The sequence below is a fragment of the Enoplosus armatus genome, chromosome 10 (genome assembly GCF_043641665.1).
Source record: "Enoplosus armatus isolate fEnoArm2 chromosome 10, fEnoArm2.hap1, whole genome shotgun sequence".
NCBI lineage: Eukaryota > Metazoa > Chordata > Actinopteri > Centrarchiformes > Enoplosidae > Enoplosus > Enoplosus armatus.
Window position 1 is genome coordinate 4454894 of NC_092189.1, and position 20939 is coordinate 4475832.

At 43.7% G+C, this 20939-nt stretch overlaps 1 protein-coding gene and 1 non-coding gene across 2 annotated transcripts in view; one reads left to right on the top strand and one right to left on the bottom strand.

Annotated features, from left to right (window-relative positions):
• The window catches only part of il1rapl2 (interleukin 1 receptor accessory protein-like 2), a 293650-nt gene that overhangs the window by 128263 nt on the left and 144448 nt on the right, over window positions 1-20939 (top strand). The window lies entirely within an intron of this gene.
• trnal-uag (transfer RNA leucine (anticodon UAG)) lies at window positions 8925-9006 on the bottom strand. The gene has a single exon. It is a non-coding gene; the product is annotated as a tRNA-Leu (tRNA).

The following is a 20939-nucleotide window of genomic DNA, read 5'->3' on the forward strand; positions in this document are numbered from 1 at the left end:
ATTAAACTAAACTCATTTGGAGAGAGGACTCTTACTCCCCCTTTTCTCTGTTTGCCGCCGTCGCACTCTCCTCTCTCCCTCTGTTTGAAAAGGAATAAATTGACTTTTAATCCTCTCTCTCCAAAACAAATCAATGTCAAGATTAACTAACTTCTAACCCTTGTGCTTTGAGAGAATTTGTGAAACCATTCTCTGGCAAGGTGAAGGTAATATCAAGGTAATGATACTTTGTAAATGTGGACGAGCGTCGTTTTAGCCAATTAGGATGAAAGCAAAGGGTATTTCCTTTTTTTGGTGGCTAGAGGCCTGGAGGCCTGGAACACAGCAGCACACAGGAGGTGGCTTTACATGTACTTATTCTATAATACTGTGACAAGCTTTCAGAGCACAAACACATAACCAGCTAAACTGGATAGCAGCTCTTTAGCAAAGTGAGAAAGAAATAAACCATGTCATATTTTTGAACGACCACATGTTTTTGCAGGTTTTAGCTCCATATCTATACCAATGATGTATACGTTACATTACTTTCTAATAAGACACCCTTTATAAAGGGTTTATAGGTTGTATTTAATGACAATAGTTCTAGAGAAAACCCAAATATGTTCTTATTAATGGCTTATAAATTATAACTCATTATATACAGCCTACAGTATAAACACTATAAACAAATGATACCTTAGTAAAAAGTGGTTTAGTTGTCCTGAATTCTCAAATGCTTTCTGTACAGTTCATGATTTTTGGATGTATTTTTCTTGTGGTTCTAGGAAGCCAGTGGTTTAATTCACTTTGACTTAATTCACACTTTGGTTGGTTTTCGCAATGATGCTTCAAGAGTCTGCTAATTAGATCTGATACTGTTCAAGATGAATGGCAAAATGGCTGCATGGAACGTAGGAACAACACATGAAAAAAGGTATAAAACTTACGTATGTTCTCCCAAGACTGTTTCCTAACTTTAGAGAGGATCACGACATATTGACATTCAACTGGGCAAGTCGACAAACTTCTACAAACAGGCCATAAAGTCATAGAGCACTTAATCAAACCACGTCTTTGTTTGGTAAACAGTTGCTTTGGGGTCCCCATTCAGAGGGAATTAGGATTCTGCATGTATGCATAGCCGCTGTGGGTAATAATAAAAAAGAAAAAGTGCCATGAAAAATATTGCCGTCATAGATGCTGAGAATATTGCCCATCTGAATAGTCTCAAAATATGCCCAGTCTGTCGAGACCTTAAAATCCAGCTGATAAATCTCAGCAAAACTGCGAAATGTTGACAGCCAAACAGTCGCGCATTCTCCTCCGCTGCTAAATATACTGTAGCTGTTAGGACTGACACATACTGAGTTGCCGGTGTGCGTGCGTGTGTGTGTGTGTGTGTGTGTGTGTGTGTGTGGGGGGGGGGGGGGGGGGCTTTAGTAGTGTAAGCCAGGTTTTGAGCCTGTCAATGTCTCTATAGCCTCTAATCCATGTGTGGAGTGAAGGGTGACCATCTCTCCCTTGCTTTCTCTCTCTCTCGCTCAGTCTCTCTATCTGCACCTAAGCCTCTTTTCACCCCAATTTAACACCAATCGTCCTTTTCACAATGCTGCCCATAGCCCCACTGTAACCTTCCGCACGCCTGCACGCACACCCACACACACGCTATAACCTCCCGCTATCATTCCATACAATTGTAGTAGCATCACCCACCTCCATTGTAATCTCTTTTTTTTTTCTAACAATGTACCTCAATGTTAATCTCTCTCCATCACTATCGATTTATCCGTCTCCCTTTCTGCCACCCCTTCTCGGTCTTCTATTTGTCTTTCTATCAGGCGGGATAGGACTGACTGAAATAAGAGTTGGGAGGGAAAGAAGAATGTGATTTAGGGATGGAGGCAATTTTGATGAGTTTCAAAGTCTTCTTTGGAGGCGGGTCATTCTCATTAGACCAAGTTAGATCGGAGAAATCGGGTGCCCAAAGCCTCTGCGGCTTTTATCTGGCACAAACCTTGTGAAATTACCATTTGTACTACAAATGGCACTGTCCTTGCATTGAATTCGCCCACTCCGCCGAGGCGACTGCTCCTGGTCTTGCATCGTGACGTGAAACATCGCTTTCTTGGTTTAAAAGGCATCGATCCAATGAGCACCGTGAGGGATGAAGGATTAGCCAATCAGCGCCACGGGCGGTACTAACGTCATTGTCAAGCTGTTGTCAAGATTCAGGCGGATACAATTGGTCTCTAGAGATTGGTTAGGGAAAATCGAATCCCCTCCCCCACGGAAATCGGTTAGAGTGGAGGCTTCACACTGAAAACGGAGCGACAGGCTAGTCCTGCCAGACTGTTCTCTACTGCCTGATCTTTGATGCTTCTTTCAGCCTTGAGTAGCACCTTCTTTCAGGCAGCATACAGTCCCCACAATGTAAGCAGTAAGGGAAAATAAAGTGTGTCTGTATATGTGTTTATATGACAGTGCCGGCCTTCCTACAGAATACATGAATTGGAAAAGGAGACAAGCTGGTGGTTGCAGAGAAACCTTTTCTTCTATTTCAAGCCCTCCAGCTCCGTCTTGTCCAGGCTGCGGGTGAGGATGATTGCAGTTTAGAGAGAGGGGTATTTAAAGAAACAGCACATATAGAAGACACAGATGTACAGATTAAGTAAGCGAGACAGGAAGGGATACGTCTTGGAAAAGCAGATGCAGAAAGAGTAAGCAAGATGTAGGAGAACATGTTTTGTACTTCAAAGTTGCCCTCAGTGTGCAGTTGGGAGGAAGGGACTCTTGATGCCTCCTACTCAGTTTGGCCTTAGGCCTGAGGATCCGTGTGAACACCCCTGTGTTCAAACCCAGTCAGATCACTCCCAGTGCTACAGAGTACTGCAGGGTTTGGCTAGAGACACTGGGCGCAAACATCTCTGTGAGGTTACAGCATCTGTGAGACACTCATGCACATGGAGCTGCTGCAGGAAGGCCCAGTCTTTACAGGGAACAGGCGCTGGATCGAGCCCAAATTGAACTTTTCACTTGGTTAGTTAGGCTTTGTTGTGCTGTAACATGAAAATGCACGGATACATGGAGGGTGCATAGGGCACAGACACTCAGAGTGAGCTGCTTTTGTGACTACACGCCAAGTACTTTACCATACAAATGTAGCTACAGTTGAAATACACCTTTTTTGCAGCAGCAGCAGCAGGGCTCTAAAATGAACTTGGATGGGGGCTTTCACTCTGTTAGTTCCGCTTCCGTCTTGCGTATAAAGAATGCACATGGACACAGAAAGGGTTTCAGCCACAGAAAACCACAGAGAGGTTTCTGTGATGGAATTGGTGTGGCGACATACAAATGTAGCTATTGTCAAAATCAGAAATTCTCCTTGTTGCGCACATAAAGCAAACCCAGAGCTGCACATGTTGATTTCACAAGAATGTAGCTCCAAATGTGAGCCAGAGGTGACTTGTGTAAAAATGTGCTCTAATGAGTGTCTGGTGGGGGTGGAGGTTGCTAAACGTTTCAGGGAATCCAGGACAAAGCATTTCATCAGTGCTGTTTACACAGTTTTATATTTTACTTAATAGTCACAATTAAACAGTGATTTAAAGCACTAACGAAACTGCTTCTGTGGTAATTCCTGTTACAGTAGGCGTCCCCAGGACCACATTTTGCCATTTTTTTAAACTTAAAATGCAAACATTTAAGTAAGTGATTGCCCATTTACACAAACAGCAGGTGCAGGGCAAACATAGCATTGTTTTTGGAGTTGTGTTTCTTGTCGCCTGATAAATGTAAGTCCAATATTCACTCTTCTTTCAGCTCTGTTTTTGGTCTCCACCACGAGAAATTCCTGGCTTTTTAGCTGCTAAATGCTCCGCTATGTTCACCTGCTAGTCACTAGCTTTGTCTGCCTGTTGTTTGGTGCTGGGCAGGTAGCGTACAGTGGGTTTATGAGAGCCCCTTCACCGAAAACAGCTTCCTGCTGTGACAAAATAGTGGAAAACAGGTTGATTAGAGCTGTGAGAGTGAACAGAATTAGTAAATTTGCAGGCCAGAAACCAAAACCCTTTGCTAAAAGCCAATAAAATGCTGCAAAGCGCTCGGTTAATCACTACAAACCTCTCGCCTAACTTTGAAAGTTACTTGATCGAATGAAAAGCCTTTGATTCTCTTGTGACTACAAGTATTGATTCATCCATTACTGTGTAAGGAAAACGGGTCTATAATTAGAATTTGATTTGGACAAACAGAACCACTCTGCATCATAAGTCTGGAGCAAAGCCTAGTGCAGCTTTAGTAGAACTTGTTCTCTCTACTAATAATCCCAAAAACAGTGTTTGCCTCCAAAAAGGGTATGATGGATTGGTGACGGATTGGTGATGCATCACACCTCAAAGGAATACATTAGCTTTTTGGCAAATAGCATTTCTGATCAAGTTGGCAGTGTGTTGCAAAAGGATTGGTAGCAGTTTCATGTCACCTTGTCCCGAGTGAAATGTGTCACCTCAACGAACTGCTTTGGGGAAAAAAGGAACTAAAACATATCTCTCCTTAGCTTCTGGCACGGCTGTCCTCTTTACGTTTAGCGGCCACTTTGTATCTTTGCAACAGTCCATATTATCACACATAAGCCCAGAGCTCTGAACTAGAAAATGCATGCTTAGGACTGGCTGTAGTGTGTCGATTATACGCATGTTAAATTAAATGGCAGAGGCATCTTCCCTCAGCGAGATGACATTTCCTCAGGTCAGCTTTTGGCCCCCCATGAGACCTTTGATTGGTCAGCTCACAGCCAACCAGCAGGAGACAGGAAGGAAGGAGTTCAGAGACCCCTGGACGATAAATTGGCTCCTCACTGTCTGAGGAATCAAGAAGGAAAAAGAGCAAAAAGAGACAAGACAGATAGAAACACAGAATGTGTGGATGAAGAGAAGAATAGCTACTTCACGTCTAAATGCTGCAAGAGATTGTTGAATGAAAAATGTTGTTTTGATGGTCACATATTGGGCCCGATGCTATCAGCTATGTAGCCCACTAGACAAACAATGTGTGTGTGTGTGTGGCGTACAATTGTGTGTGGCCTCTAATTGGTCACTGTAACTGGGTTTCCTGCAGTGATTCAAGCTGACTGCAGGGACAGTGATACACATGCGCATGCACACACACACACACACACACACGCGCGATCACAGACACAGCTACAATTAATGATGGCAATAAGGTCAACACAGAGCCAATGCCAGTAAGAGAAAATGAGAGCAAAACAATACGAGATGGAGAGAAGAAAAAAAAAGAAAGAGAGAATTTAATGATTTGATATTGTTTCTCCCTCAACCTTTCTACTGGACAAAATATAGATATACAGCGAAGAAGAGACGAAATGAATACTGTGAATCGAGCAGTGACAATCTGAGTGCCCCCCCCCCCCCAGACTGACCATTCATGATAGTCTTCTAGTTTGAGAAGTGTTCTTTTAATCTTGTGTTCTTTTGAACTGTTCTGTCCTTCATGCCGCATTTCATTGTGCAGTCTAAATGTTAGCAACACAAATTTGTCTGCGTATCATTTCGGATTAGCTTCACAGCTGCTACGTGTCCGTTTTCTCACATTTGAGATGACGAGGTCTGCTGTAGAAAACGAAGTACACTGCTACCTCCTCCCGCATCCGTTCGCAACTTTCAATAAAACCAGCGACATTCCCATCAACCTATAAGCTGTACTTTACGTCTAGTGCTAATTAGCGGTTGTTAGCATGCTAACACGCTTAACTGGTAAAGATGGTGAACATGGTAAAAAAGAAAAAAAAAAGATTCCTGCTAAACATCAGCATGTTAGCATTGTCATTGGGAGCATTTTCACGCGCTGACGTTAGCATTTAGCTGAAAGCACCAGTGTGCCTAAGTACAGCTTCACAGAGCCGCTAGCACGGCTAGTCTTGTTTTGTGTTGGCGGCTAGTAGTCTCCTGCACGTAACATTAGTAGCAAAAGAGCAACACAAAGAGGAGAGTCAGACTTATAAATCCTACCCAAATACTGAAGCAATGAATACAGACCAGGAGCAGCTCAAGCAAGCTAACGTTAGCTCTACTCCCAGCAGCGGCTACGTCGGCCGCTACTGAAGCCAACTTCAACATCAGCACATAACACATTTACGAGTTAATAACAGTCGGTCTTCCTATCTTTTATTCACTGGAGAAAATGAAAATCCAATACTTAATGATTTGCTGATAACAATGTTGAACTAGAGCACAACAAGCCTGACATTTTGTAACATGCCAGGCTTTTTGCTGCGCTTTCTTCTGAGATCAACAGGACGCAATCAAAGCTGCGCTCCTTACAGAGGCCGAGCACCACTGCAGCAATATGCAGTCAAATATTAGACGTTCCCAGTGGCTGCAATCCTTTAAATAACTCAGTCTTGGCCTTGTAAACAAAGACCCACAGAGCGCACACTCGCTCGTGACATATCCTCAGCTGACCTATTTACCTGATCAAAGCAAAGCCTGCCGACGAGGGAGGATTTAGTGGACCTGAGGATTGTGTGTGTGTGTGGAGGGTGAGTGGGGTGCTCACGAAGCAGTGTTACAGCTCTCACATGCACATTTCATCTGCACAGAGGAGGGAGGGAGTATGTATGTATTTGCATGTATGCATGCGTGCCACTTTGTATATATGTGTGTGTGTGTGTGTGTGAGTGCATGCATAATTCTGCTTGTGTGTACAGGTGTCACGTCCCAAATTAAGTCACAAGTGCTTCCAGGCAACAAGTTTTAGTGATTTTAGGCTGTAGATCTTTGCTCAAACACTCGTGTGTGTGTTTGTGTGTGTGTGTGTGTGTAGTACATTGGTATCAATAAAAAAAAGGGGGGGGGGGGGGGGTTTGGATGTACAAGGTTGTCATCAGCCCCTAGCTTTTCATGGGACTGAGTGGATTTTCTGCTCCTCAAAAACCAATTAAGAGTGTAAAAGGGAACTCCTCTCCTTCCCCTGGTTCATGTTTTTGCTTAATTTCTCACCTCTTCTCTCCTCTAGTCTTCACCTCATCTCTGTATGTTTATTTTCTTGTTCTTGCTCCTCTTCCTGAATTCCCTCCTCTGTTGTTCTTGTCTTCCTGCCCTTCTTTTCCCTCCTATTCTCTCCTCCACAAACCTCCCCTCCTCTGTTCCTCTCGTCTCTCCTCTTCCCTGTGTTTTAGATTAGTTTTATCATCTCTGTATTATGTTGTAGCCGTAGGGGAGAGTGTGTGTGATAGTAATCTCAGCTGTCCGATTATATCTTGTTGCTCCTTTGCTGAACTATGAGATGGTTTATTGATATTTCGTAAGGGAAGATATTTTGTAAAGATGAGTGCGTCTTGATTTTATCCCTGATCTAACTAGGCAACTTGGGGATTAACAGCTCCTTTCAACTAAAACATGCTTCAGGGCTCTTTGTTCCAAAAAAATTCAAACACTTAAACTACAAGTAGCGTATCATTTTCCGAAATATTTGTGGGCCGCATACCAAAAGCTCTCGGGATGCAGTCAGTTTGGAGAGATGAAAGATGTGAATTTTTAGTTTGCCGTGCAATCAAGTTAATCCAAAAGTCAGACATTTAAATAGACCAGAGTAAATTGGATATTTAAAATTACCAAAGCTTTAAAGATATTGTCAGACTGCAAAACATTCAGACAGTACTCCAGCTATCCCTCTGTACATACAGCACAGCACCTCACACATTTGGCTTTTTATGTAGTTCATGTTTTGAAGATGTACGTTCCTCCAAAAAGACCTGATTTGCAAATGCTGATGAACAAAATGAATAGAAAATGAATTCACCACTTTGGCCCAGACTGAAATATCTCAACAACTATTGGATGGATTGACAAGAAATCCTGTACAGACATTCATGTTCCCCTCAGGATATATTGTAATAACTTTGGTGATGCCTTAACTTTTCATTTAATTGTCCTCATCTGCATAACATTTGAATGTATCCGATATCTACGACCAAATATCTGCTAAACTAATCAGCCTCAGCTGTACTTTGTGTTTGCATGCTGAACTAAGATGGTGAACATGGCGAACATTATACTTGCTAAACATCACAAGTTAGCATTTCCATTGTGAGCATGTTAGCATGCTGACATTAGCATTCATCTCAACAGACCACTGTGCCTAAGTTCAGTCTCATAGAGCTGCTAGCATGTCTGTAGACCCTTGTGAATGTAAAATGAAATTCAGATTTTTAGAATTGTCTCTACTTGTCTCTAATAAAAAGCATGAAAGTAAAGTATTTCTGAATCATGAAAACTCAAACATTCACCTTTGGCCACCACTGATATCCAGTTCATGATCGCAGACACATGTTGCTGCTCTGTTTTTGGTTGAAGAGTTTTCAAGGAGAATCATCGACCAACTCAAATACATATGAAAGCCCCCAAAGGCACAGGGCAACCACTTGCCTTTTGCCCATGCCAACGACAGGTTTACCTGTTAAGGAAAGAAGTCTGGTTGGCAGCAGTGGGATTCCAACCCACACCTGTCAGCTGCTGGCCACATAGCTACAGTGTCCACGACAGCAGCAAACATCTCACGTGTGGGAATGGTTCTTCCCTTATCTGAAAGCTCAGCAACGTGGGTATGGCTGGATAAGGTGGAGGCAGCGTGGAGCCAGCGTGGAGCCCTATTGGTTGACAATATTTCCTTTAGCAGAGGATGGTTTCGATCCATAAACCTCTGGGTTATGGGCCCAGCACGCGTCCTGCTACCAGGACAAAGGGAGTATATACGCTAGTCAAGTGGACTTGAAAGAAAGAGGGCCAGATTGGCAAACTGTCGTCCTCAGTAAATCTACTGGGAAGCAATGCGCCAAAGTGGAAGTCTGAAAGCTTCCCTTGTCATAATGATGTCTCACCAGTGTCCTGTTGTGATCAGACATTCCAAGCACCCAGAGATAAAGTTGGCAGTGGTGGGACTTGAACCCACGCCTCAACAGAGACTGGAGCCTAAATCCAGCGCCTTAGACCGCTCGGCCACACTACCTCAGATTCTCCCGTGTTATTTGCTTGGACTACTGCTTTTTCAAAGACGATGAATGGGTCATGTTTGTTGATGCATATGTGTGTGCTTGCAGGCCCTTTCACTTTTCATGCTTTATTAGCTCATGATATTGAATCGCAGCAGATGTAAGGAGGATTGTTTGACAATGATCAACAATAAAAGTATCTCACCAAACCTTAGAGCTGAAAAGTAAAAACTCCGAATCGGTCTCTGATCAAATCAAAATGCTTAATTTTATCATTTCCACTAGATTACAGTGCATGAAAGATTCCCCTTTGTCGGACCTGTTTTAGTGAACTTAGTGAAGTCCTTGGTCTGATTTTTAAGGAAGTATTTTTAATAGTCCAACTTCAGCAGGTTCACCCGTTTCTTTTAGTATGCATTGTTTGGGAGCAAACTGGAAAGCCGTGGAAACCTCTGAGTTTTTGGTAGAAAGACCACTTTAGTGAGAAGAAGCAAAGAAAGGAGGAAGGAGGAAAAACAAATAGGCTACTTGCCTTTTTGGCTTCATAAATCAGCAGCTGCACGGCCTTGCTTTTTGTCTTGAGTTTATTCAGAAATTGGTTTAGGCAGATAATCCAGGATGCTTTTTACACCTCGCTCAGAACAGCTGTGTGTATGAGCAGTCATACGCAAAGACCAATGCAGTTCAGTGAGTAATGTTGATTCAATCAGATATAATGTAGAAAAGGTTCATTTTGACATTTGATTGTAGAACAGCACCGCCAGTCACCTGTTATACCATGGGTGGACCAAAACGAGGAAAGTGAAAACTGCGGGCCGGCATTGCAAAGCTATTATTTCCAGTCTCCAATGTATATATTTATAAGGAGTTTCTTATATTTCCTGCATTCAGAAACATTCATGTAAACATATGCTGAAGTACACAAGGTAAAACTGTTTTTGCTGCTTAAAATTTCCTGAATATACACTTCACTCACATTCTAATGTGCTGCAAATGTACCTCTTAAGTTACTTAAGATGCACTTGATTGTGTCCTCCCTCCCACCACCTGGAACCAGTGGGTTTGTTCCCAGAAGTCCTCCCATCCACCTGGTGTGGGGGGGGGGGGGAGTAAATGAGGCGCTCCCAAAGTAAAAGAGTTTTTAAAAACTAAACTTCTCATATTATGACCTTAGACCCGCAACCTCCTTAATGCCCAACTCTCTCCCTCCGTCCTCAGCCCACCATTTCAATCTGCTTCCTCTTAGTTTGCCTCCCCCTGCTCTCAACACACACACACACACACACACACACACACACACACAGGGGAGTAGGTGTCAGTCAAGATGGATGTGTAAGTTGGATCAACATCCCATATGGCAATGTGTCCTTTATGTGTGTGCGTGCAGAGCTCGTCCCACGGGCAGTGCCATAGAATTTGGCACCGTTCAGCTCTGCTACATCCAGTCTGCTACTGAGATGGTTAAAATATGCACACACACACACACACACACACACACATACGCTCAGCCTCAGCCAAAAGCCTCTCTCTCTCTCTCTCTCTCTCTCTCTCGCTGCTCAACAGCTCTGAAACTTTTTAAATACTGTGGAGAATATTTGGAAAAACACGCAGCTCAGAATGGTGATTGAGGATGTTTACTCTCTGAAAACCTGCCATCATTATTCGGGAACATCGGGTATAATACCATTTTGATTAAGAGGACTGCGCTAACTTTAGCCACGCCGCCGGAGCTGTGTGTGCTTGCTTTACACTTTGCTCATTTGTTCGGATAAGGCTGAGCTATACCCTACTGTGTGATTATTAGGAATGTAGAAGAAGAAGGCAAATACGCCTGTTTTTTATTTGCAGAACAGAGCAAAGGTACACACCTTCAGGATGTGAATATAGAGAGCAATATCAAAGCTTTGAGAGATATTTGAGGACAGAGTCTTTTTCAACTGCTTTAGGATGCTGTTTCCTGTTTATACCTGCAGCTCTGATGATCTCTAGTAATGATGGCACATGCTTTAACCTGATACCCGACATGATCTCAGTTCTGGCCCTATTAGCTCATCTGCTGCTTAATATTCTGGATGCATCTTAAGCCTTACGAGAGGGCACGAGCCGCCGCGTCAAGTGGGTTTCTCGTGACTTTGACAGCATCTCAGAGTTCGACGTGCCCGAGTTTCGTCTCTAATTTCACTGCAGAATCCATCAATTTGCAGAACTGATCTTACGCGTTCATAAATTATTCAAAATGTACTTGCTGTGTGTCAGAACTGGTTTTGACAGCTTCTGTCTCTCAGACTTCCATACACACTAAATCACCGATATAGGAGCAGAATGACACATCCTGCACATGCAGCCACAGTGCACCTCCACATACTGCTCTCCACACACACTGCCAGCGCACACTTTTTTCCTCCATACACTCACACACACATACATTCAGTCTAAACCTTGATGACTGGGTCTTTTCCTATCTGATTGGAAGTGCAGTGTCTGCAACTCTTCCTCTGTCCTTCAGAAGCAAAGAGAGAATCACTCTCTCTCTCTGCTCCTCTTCCGTTCTCTGTCTCCATATATTCTCTTCAGCTCTTTTACTCGTCGCCATTTCCACTGCGTTTTCCTCCTCTGACATGGACTTCAGTTTTTCTTTTCTTTTACTTTTTAAAGGAAAAAAAGTAACAGAGCACTATTCAAAATGTCATGCTGCCTCTTTAATACAGCAGCTGGTAGCTTGCGAGGACGCTGTCGTTTGAGAGAGTTTGTCCCCTGATGTATCGTGCCGCGGCCTAATGACGTGTAAGAAGACACACAGCCTGTTCTAAAGTGACTTCAAGTGAGTGAAACAGCCAGATAAACTTCAAATCCTGGATGACGTGAAGCCAGGGAGGTTAAAGGTCAGAGTCGCGGGACGAGGTCATATTCCCGAGACCCTAGAATTTACATGTGGTGTCACTGCAGATTCATTGCACAGCCTGAAAACAACAAACACAGGCTTGGAGGAATTCACACCCCCTGATTTTACATAGACAAAACTCACCAGCCTTTGACACTGAGTGAGAACAAGGGCAAACTCCCTCAAACCTTATTAGCAAAGTAAAGTATATCCAATGGATTTATAGTATCAGGGAAAAGAATAAAGCAACATAAAAGAGATATTGTCTTTTATAAAAGCGAAGCAGAGGGAGGGTTTTCACAGTTGCATTGCCAATCCCTTTGCAACTATCACAGAGATCTATTGGCTGTATGCAAATAATAAAATACTGTCTGAGACCATAGACTGTATGTATAAAGATGGACGATGCGTCTCCGCTTCCTCCCATTGTACAAAAATGAAGCCAAAATATCCCACATACGGCCGCTGCCATCTTGCACCGGTGACGGCATTTGGAGCCAGAGTCTGCGCAGTGGAGTGGAGCCGCGGTATTGAGGTCCCGCCCACATACACCCGCCCGACCCAATCGCAAGCACACCACAGTCAATCACAGCTGTCCATCATGACGTCTCACCTCATTTTTATAGCATCAAATAACTAATTGTGTCTGTACTGTCATGTACTTTGATTTTTTTTAGTTTGGCCCATGTCCCATCCACGAACATGGAGGGGACGGAGTTTTATGGCCTATACTGCAGCCAGCCACCAGGGGGCGATCAAGATATTTTGGCGTCCATCTTTATATACAGTCGATGTATGATACTGATGGATTACATAACTTTAAGCAATGTTCTATATATACATGACCACAAGGACAGAAAAGGATGGTGCACATGAGGATGTATCTTCTTTCTGCACCAGGTCGGGTTAAACTAGCCAGTTAAAGCTAACTAGCCAACCAATATAAACCACTAGCTATTCAACGATGACAGGCATCTTTTTTTTTTTTATCCATTTCAGCCACATTTTAGGGACAGAAATTGTACCGACTGCTCGGTTAAAGCACTTCTCCACTGAGTTTGCCGTAATTTAGAGCTCGAGTTAAATTCAGAAAGAATGATGTTGCGAAGGAATCACGACTTATAAAAGAGCCATTAGAAGATAAAAGTTTATTGCTCCTTGTACAAATGAGTGCTAAATTACAGCCCAGATGGAGCTGATTTCAATTTCCTCTACAGGGAGACATAACATCCAGTCACAGGGGGAATTGTAACATAGAAAGTGTAACATATTTTTAAAATATATGTATTTTTCTAATTTAGTTTTGAATGGGAATATTTGTTTCCTAGGAATACGTGTGGATTTTTAAACGACTTCCTCCAATTAACCTTGTTTTATTTTCAGCAGAATAAATCCTCTCGGACAACTTGTCACAGCTCGCCATTAAGACAGGCTGTCTCTCCCTCTCTGTCCCGCTCCTTATCACTCTCTCCTCCTCCTGCTTGCTCCTCCATCTCCTCATCTGTCTTCCCAAGCAGAAACACCTCTCTCTGTCATCTCTTATTTGCTCTCATCGCTCCCCGCTCTCCACCTTTTCTGAGAAGTCAAACGTCTCTCAACTTCCCCTTTAACCACCCCTCCGTTTCATTTCTTCCCGTCCCGGCGTCTTTTATTTCCCTCTTCCCTCACTCTTCCCCATTCAGAACGTATTCTGGCACATTCTGTCTGTTAATCAGGAGTGTCTTGGACAACCCATTCATGATTCACTCAGCCATTATAATGGTCTATTTCTGACCAATGTGACACCCTGTATTACAAACCTCCTCAGCTGTCTGCCTCCCACTTTGCATTATTCCGATTGACAGACACAGTGGCAGCCATTCCCAGCAGCAGAGAAATCGAATATTTCAGTAATTGCTGGTGTTAATCATCTGTGGGCCAAATCTGATTAGGAATAGTGAAATAATTTATTAGATGCTGTTTTGAGGTTTTCCACAGATCAGCTGTCAATCACGGGGACACTTTTACTAACCTTTTTTTTCCATTTATTTGGTGCTCTGGGTGTTCGTCAGTTCCTAAAGGGTCTGTGGTGGGTCTGCCCGGCAGCTAAAATAGCTGCTAGGTGCACTGAGATGTGTATATTTACCACTCAAATAACGTGCACCAGCGCTGCTTTTCAGAACAAACCGCTCCGGCTGCAACCAGGAACACGAGCCACACGCACAAAGCATACTCCGTAATCCATTTTTTTCTTTTGTCCCCATCCAACCTTGTAGCCAGCAGGGATTTGGACATGGTGCTCATTGAAACTTCAGCAGCGTGGGTAGTTGTTAAAACAAGACCATGAACCTGCAACTGTGCCACTCAAAACTGCATTTTGCTACAGGTGAGACCGTGTCAGCCCTCCGTAATCCTGCACAGCGCTCACTCATGTGTGAAAGCCCTCTCACACTAATGATTACTTTGGTCCATATATACACAATGCATTATAGGAATGACGATGCCCCCCCCCCCTTGACCCAGATTAGGGTTGTCTACAAAGTCAGCTCTGTTTTGCACTTTCTTTTACCCACAACACAGGTGCCATTTAGCAGGTTTTTAAGGAAGGCCCTTGGTGTGGTTTCAGTGCGGCAATACTGTTTGCATGACAAAGATATGGAGATGCATCGAGAGTTACTGTTATTAGAGCTGGTCGATTGGAGCTGGTTGTTAAAACGTGATTGAAACATAACATGTGTTAGACCTGCACGTGCAAAACAGATGAAAAAGAATAGCATGATGCGTATTCAAAATATGGCTCATATCCGTGCAGGCACATGTGTTGTAAATGTCCTAAACGTCGTGACCGCGCTCTAAATGCTGGACAGAAGTCCAGTGTGATTAGAGGTTGCAGCCAGCAACTTATTCAACATGTTGAAACACACAGAAGCCAGTGGACTTGATAGTAATAAAGTGTCTTGTGTACTTTCCACCCGTCTCTTACTCTACTCTTTCAGCAGCAAGAGATTGCTCTTGTGGTCAAGCTCTCCACCATGAAATCACAGGATATTTGCTTCCATTGTAAAGCAGGCTTTCAGAGCTGTACTGTATTTGAGTACGACAAGCTAAGCCAGCTCACATCAGCACACCGTCACAAAATGTCATTTTGAGGTCAATGACAGCTGTCAGAGTAAAACATGCACAAACAGACAGCGTTCGTGTGTCACCACATAAAGAGTCAGATCGTCATATCGCTGCTGTCTCATCTGCGGTGTTGATATCTCGAATATTAAATCAATACCGTGCACATCAGTCACATCTTAGTAATATTTCAGTGGTGGGATATGAGTGGAATATTAATGCATGTAAATGTGCTCACTGATGTCCTCCGACACAAACCTGTAGCACTTCTTTTAAATCGGTTCTTCGGCACATGTTAAATGGCTTAGAGAATAACAGCAGACATGAAGCAGTCGTTGTCTTCAGGAGTGTCACTTAAAATACATGCTGACAGGGTTCTAGACACATTCATAATACTTTTATATGAACGTGTGCTTGTGTACATTATGTGTGTGTGTGTGTGTGTGTGTGTGTGTTGGCTGGCAGTTGTTTCCCATCGCGCTGAAAGTCCCCCTTTGAGCAATGCATAATGAAATGTTCTAAATAAAACCCCCGCTGTCATAAAGACGGCGAGAACACACCGAGACAGACGGAGAGAAGGACGAGGTGTGGCAGCAGAGAGGGAGGTGAGCGTCATTTATTGTGATGAGCGTAAACTGGTCTGAGCATCCACTGGGAATCTGGAGTAATTAGGGCAGCACTTCCCCTTTGCAGAGAAACACACACACACACACACACACACACACACACACCACACACGGTGGTTCAATTTTCACAGAACATTTGAAAACTATCAAACTATTGCAAGAGGGAGAAAGAATGTAAAAAGAAATCATAAATTCCTTTTTTGTGAAATTGAAATCCAACAGAACTAAACAGGTTTGATCACCACAACAAGAGATGGGCTATATTCATTCTTTGTTACAAGTGGAAATATCAAGAGTTTAGAAAAATAAGACTTGACCCAAGGCAATTCTTGAAACAAGACAAGAAGTGAATTTCCAGTGCTGTCTTTTATAAAAATAAAAATAAAATAAAAAAGTCTTTACTCTCAGACTAATAATCCTGCTTCCTCTGACGTCTGATGGCTGCTGCAGGCCTGCAAGGGCGCCTGCCTCCTGTGACCGTGAGTGAACCTGGAGCTCAGCGCAGCAGTGCTTTTTCTCCAAACAAGATTTTGTCTTATGTAGCTCCTTAATAGTTAATACTTGGGTGCGGCGTACAGGATCTGCGAACACAACACTGACATGCTGTCACCTTTTTAATGTGATATGGCGGACATGTTAGCAGCCTGTTTACACATCCAGCGGAGCATGAGTCTGGCACTCGTGTTTGTGTCCACGTGATGAATTTATTCATTCTCCTTTCAGCTCTGTTTTGGTCTCCTGAGGGAAATATCTGTTTCTTTAGCTTTCAAACGCTCCACTGTGTTCACCAGCTAGTCGCTGATCTTGTCGCCTTGCTGTTTCATGCCGGGCAGGAGGTGCAGTGGGTTTCTGGAGCTCTTTCGCTGAACACAGCCGCCTGCTGACGAGAGTGGTGAAACATTAAAGCCGCACACCGGAAAACCAAAACAATGAGCTGAAGAAGCTTCAACACTCCGTAGAGCTGAGAGGAACGGCGTATGGCAGCTTTAAGTGACATCATAGTGGGATATATAACTTATAAATGTCTTTACTTAGAAGTCACACGTCCAGCACAGAATCAAGAAAAGTCAACAGTAAATCAGTGTTGTCAGTCACATTAAACAAACCAAATAAATGATATAAACAAAATGTTTAATAGTTAGCGCCTCCAGCATTAAGTTTTTTCAAAGGGGATGATCCAAGCCAACAACCTGACAGAAACTGTGCCCTTAAGAAAAATACACTGGAAATGTTCCAAAAGCAAAGTTCTCTCCACTCTGACTGTGAGTCAACAAACAACTGAGGGGTTATAACTCCCAGCCAGCTTCAAATGATCCGCTTCGGGCATGTCTTCAAGGGGAATTTTAAGTTTGTCTCGAGCAAATGTCAAACTCAAAAACATTAGGAAGAGGCCAGAAAGCTAAAGCAAGTAAATGAATCGGGTTGACTACACTTATGAGTCTAATCCTTTCATTTCTTTTGACACTTCGTCCTCAGACGCCCGTTCTTTTATCCTCCAAATGATCAGGTAGCCTCACTGAGATCTCCTCCGGATACCGGCTCCGAGCCGCCACCTATCGCTGAACTCTCGCCGACCCCACGTCTCTCTCTCTCTCTCTTTTTATCAGCCTGTAAATAGTTTCGTGGGCTCTCCCTTCCCCTCACCCGGACTCTATTTAATTGGATCACTTGTCCTATTAATTACATCAAGGAGGCGTGCAGACAAACAAACACGGCCCATAATGAGCGCGTGAGTTATTAAACATTTGCACCGTCAATTACGTGCATCTCATTAAATAACAATGATCATTTGTGCACCACTTCACTGAACAAAACGCTTGTGAAAGCACGAGTGCTATTTCTGGAACGGTGCCGTGATTTTATGAAAGCGAACGCAGGATAAATCTTCAGCTGTCGGGGGGGGGAAGAGGGAACTAGACCAGGCATGAACGTGAGCAGCGGTGGAAGAAGTACTCAGATCCTTTACTCAAGTGAAAGTACCAAGCCGTAATATAAGAATACTCTACAAGTGAAAGTCCTGTAATCGAAACTTGTGTAAAAGTACGGAAATATTATTGGCAAAATGTACTTAAAGTGTCAAAAGTAAAAGTACTCTTCACATAGAAATTATGAGACCGCTAATACAGATGCAACAATGTATAAAGCAGCATTTTGCTGTTGTAGCTGGTCGAGGGGGAGCTAGTTTTAACTACTTTACATAAAGTTTGGTGGTTTGGGCTGCTGGTTCCCAACCTAGGGGTCAGGCCCCTCCAAAGGGTCACAAGATAAGTCCGGGGGGGGGGGGGGGTCGTGGGGTTATTAATGTGATACAAAAAGTTCTGCGACACGAATTAATTGTACCTCTTTTTTGGTCTCTAACGCTGAAATGAAACCATCTGAGAAGTTTAGAGGGGAAATCATTCTTTGGTGGGACCTCCTAACAACTCATAGAATCTGAAACATGACTCGGGGCCCCAACTGGACACTGCTTTTTTTAATAAGGGGCACACAAGCCAAAAAGGTTGGGAGCCGCTGGTTTAATCTTTAACAAGACGTTTTCTTTTTGAAGATTATTCTGTGTTTTTTTAATGTGAAAAGTAACGAGTAAGCTGTCAGATAAAACATACCGGGGTAAGAAATACTGTATTTGCCTCTGAAATAGTGGTGAAGTAGAAGTATAAAGCATCATCAAATGGGAATGCTCAAAGTACCACAGAATTGCACTCAAGTAAGGATGGAGAACTCCACATAACCACCATGTCAGCAGTGTGTGTGTGTGTGTGTTTGTGTGCTAGGGGTGACTGTGGGGGGTAGCAGCAGGTGATCAAGGTGACCAGACAAGAGTGAGGTTGCCAGGTTTGGTGGCACAGTATCCCCCCCCCCCCTGTATGTCCGACTTCAGAAGGACTGGCATAAACACACTTGCGCAGGAAACCCACAGCAACCTGATGCCTGCCAAAGTCTGCGCGCACAGCTTCTTCCTCATTTCCCATAAAAAAAAAACGGATTGGATTTACATATTGATTCACTCTTCTTGATGTTTAACCCCAAATCGCAACCTTTGAACAGCAACATTTGTCAAGAATTGTCAAAATGTGTTCCACATCTTGTGAGGAAAACAGACACACACGCGGGCACAGATTGCAATTTCCAACTTCCACCGCTCAAAAGACCTTGACGTGTACCGTCCTCGCTCAGCTGACCTCCCCTCCTCATTCAATATTTCCGTGCTTTTCTCTCTCATACGCTCTTCGCCTCTTTTTGTCCTGAAAATGGCCTTCACTGTAACCTTCTATGGGGAGAGCACAAGACACAGTTTCCTGGGGGGGGGGGGTAAAGGATTAGACTGAAGAACCCCAGATAGGGTCATCGAAATGTAGACTTTTAATAATAACGCTGTTCGTCGTTCTGATTTTCTTTGCTTTTACATGTGTGTTTATCAGTCTTTTACAGGCACTGACAGCTCACACACACACACACACACACACACACACACACACGCACAGACAGGCAGCAAAACAGCGACGTGCTGCAGTTTTAGCGTCAGATTAAGACGTGCTCACGGGCTGCATCTGCTGCCGCTCAGCAGTTCCGCTGTGGTTGATTTAAAATATTCAACAGACAGACAGGTAGAGAGGCAGGGAGAGAGGAAGAGGAGGGGTGATGATGGAGAGCGAGCGGTAGGTAGGCACAGTAGGTGCAGCGAGGGGAAGATACAGAGAAGAGATTTGGAGATTGAAAGAGGAACAGAGAGATGGAGAGAGGAGGAAAGCGAAGCTGCCGGGAGTCTGTCAGCAGCATGTGACAGGTGTAGGAGTTCATTATTCCACCGGCTTTCCATACAGTGTCTACCATTCACTCTCTATGTCTCTCTCCCTCTCCCTCTCTTTCTCTCCTTTGCTGTCATAAAAGTGTGTTAGGGAAAAAAAAAAAGGTCTTTGTTCTCTCTGTTGTTTCTCTTTTTTTTGCGCTCTCTCCCTCATCGTCATCGAAAATCTTCACTGTTATCAGAGTCAGAGGCAAAGCCTTTGTCCCTTTCCAGTCATCTGCCGGCTTCATCTCTCTGTTGTCACTCAGACACAGGTCTCCATGACACAAACGTTCAGTTGTAAGTCACGACAGGGCCACGCCGGACAGAGCTGCACTGTGATCGTGTGACATTTGGCACCTGGCGCTGCTGGAGAAAGCAAAGTGATGGCTTTTTAAACTTAATGTGCCTTTGAATTATGCCTGTGGCTTTCATTTTTGGCCACTCAGGGACACAGTGGGAGCTCTTAAAGCAAGCAAGCAAACAAACAAACAAACAAACAAACAAGCAGGCAGGCAGCAACTTTATTCATTTGGAGCCGTGTTTGTGTCCACCCAGCAAATGTAAGTCTGCCATTCACTCTCCTGTCGGCCCTGTTTTAGACTCCGCTGCCTGACGAGGGAAATATCCACTCCACTATGTTCACCAGCTAGTCGCTAACTTTGTCTGTCTGCTGTGCTGGGCAGGTTGCGTACAGTGACTTTTTTTTTTTGGTGCCGGCTGATGAAACACACAAAAAAGACTGCAGCTCATATAGCTCAGGGGAACTGCAGAGTCAGCAGCAACTGACTGCAATTAAAAACCTTTCACATTGGTCTCCAATCAAGAATCTAACATTACAATGAAATTAGTTATTGTGATGTCCATATCCATTTTTGACGTAAATCGCCATATTATTAGTTTCCTTGGCCGTGTTGTTGCATGTTGACTGAAAAGAGCACTTAGATTCCTTATCTTTGAGAGATGTTCAATTCTCGTGTCATTGTTAAGACAACATTGACTGTAAATGATCACCGTACTTTTTGCAGCGGTGACTCTCCTGAGTCTGCAGACAAACCACCAATCAGGCGGTTAGAGCAGCTTCTCTGTAGCCTGAGGGGGGGCGAAACCTGGGGCAAAAAAAGCCCCCCAAATTCAATAAGGACTCTCTGCTGCCCTTAAAGCTTATTTCTGTGAGGACTCAGTGAGAAATAAAGATGCGACCAAGAAGTTTTTATCTAAATGTAAATGATGATGACTGGACAGCAGGAGGACACCGTGTAGTGAGATGTTTCGCGAGTGCTCTGAACTCCGGATTTTGAAGAAAGAAATGACGCCCTTGAGGCCGACGTGTAAAGATGCCAACACATTTACATAACAAGGTGCGAGTCTGAAAGCGGTTCCATTCTCACTTATTTATTTATTCTTCACCCTCTCCCTCTCTCTCTCTCTCTCTCTCTCTCTCTCTTCAATAATCTCAGTCCCCCTTCACCTTCGTCAGAATGCACCTTTATCACACTCGTGCACTTTTACCCAGCTCTCTCTCACTCTGCAGGGGGCTGTCAGTGAACAGGTGTG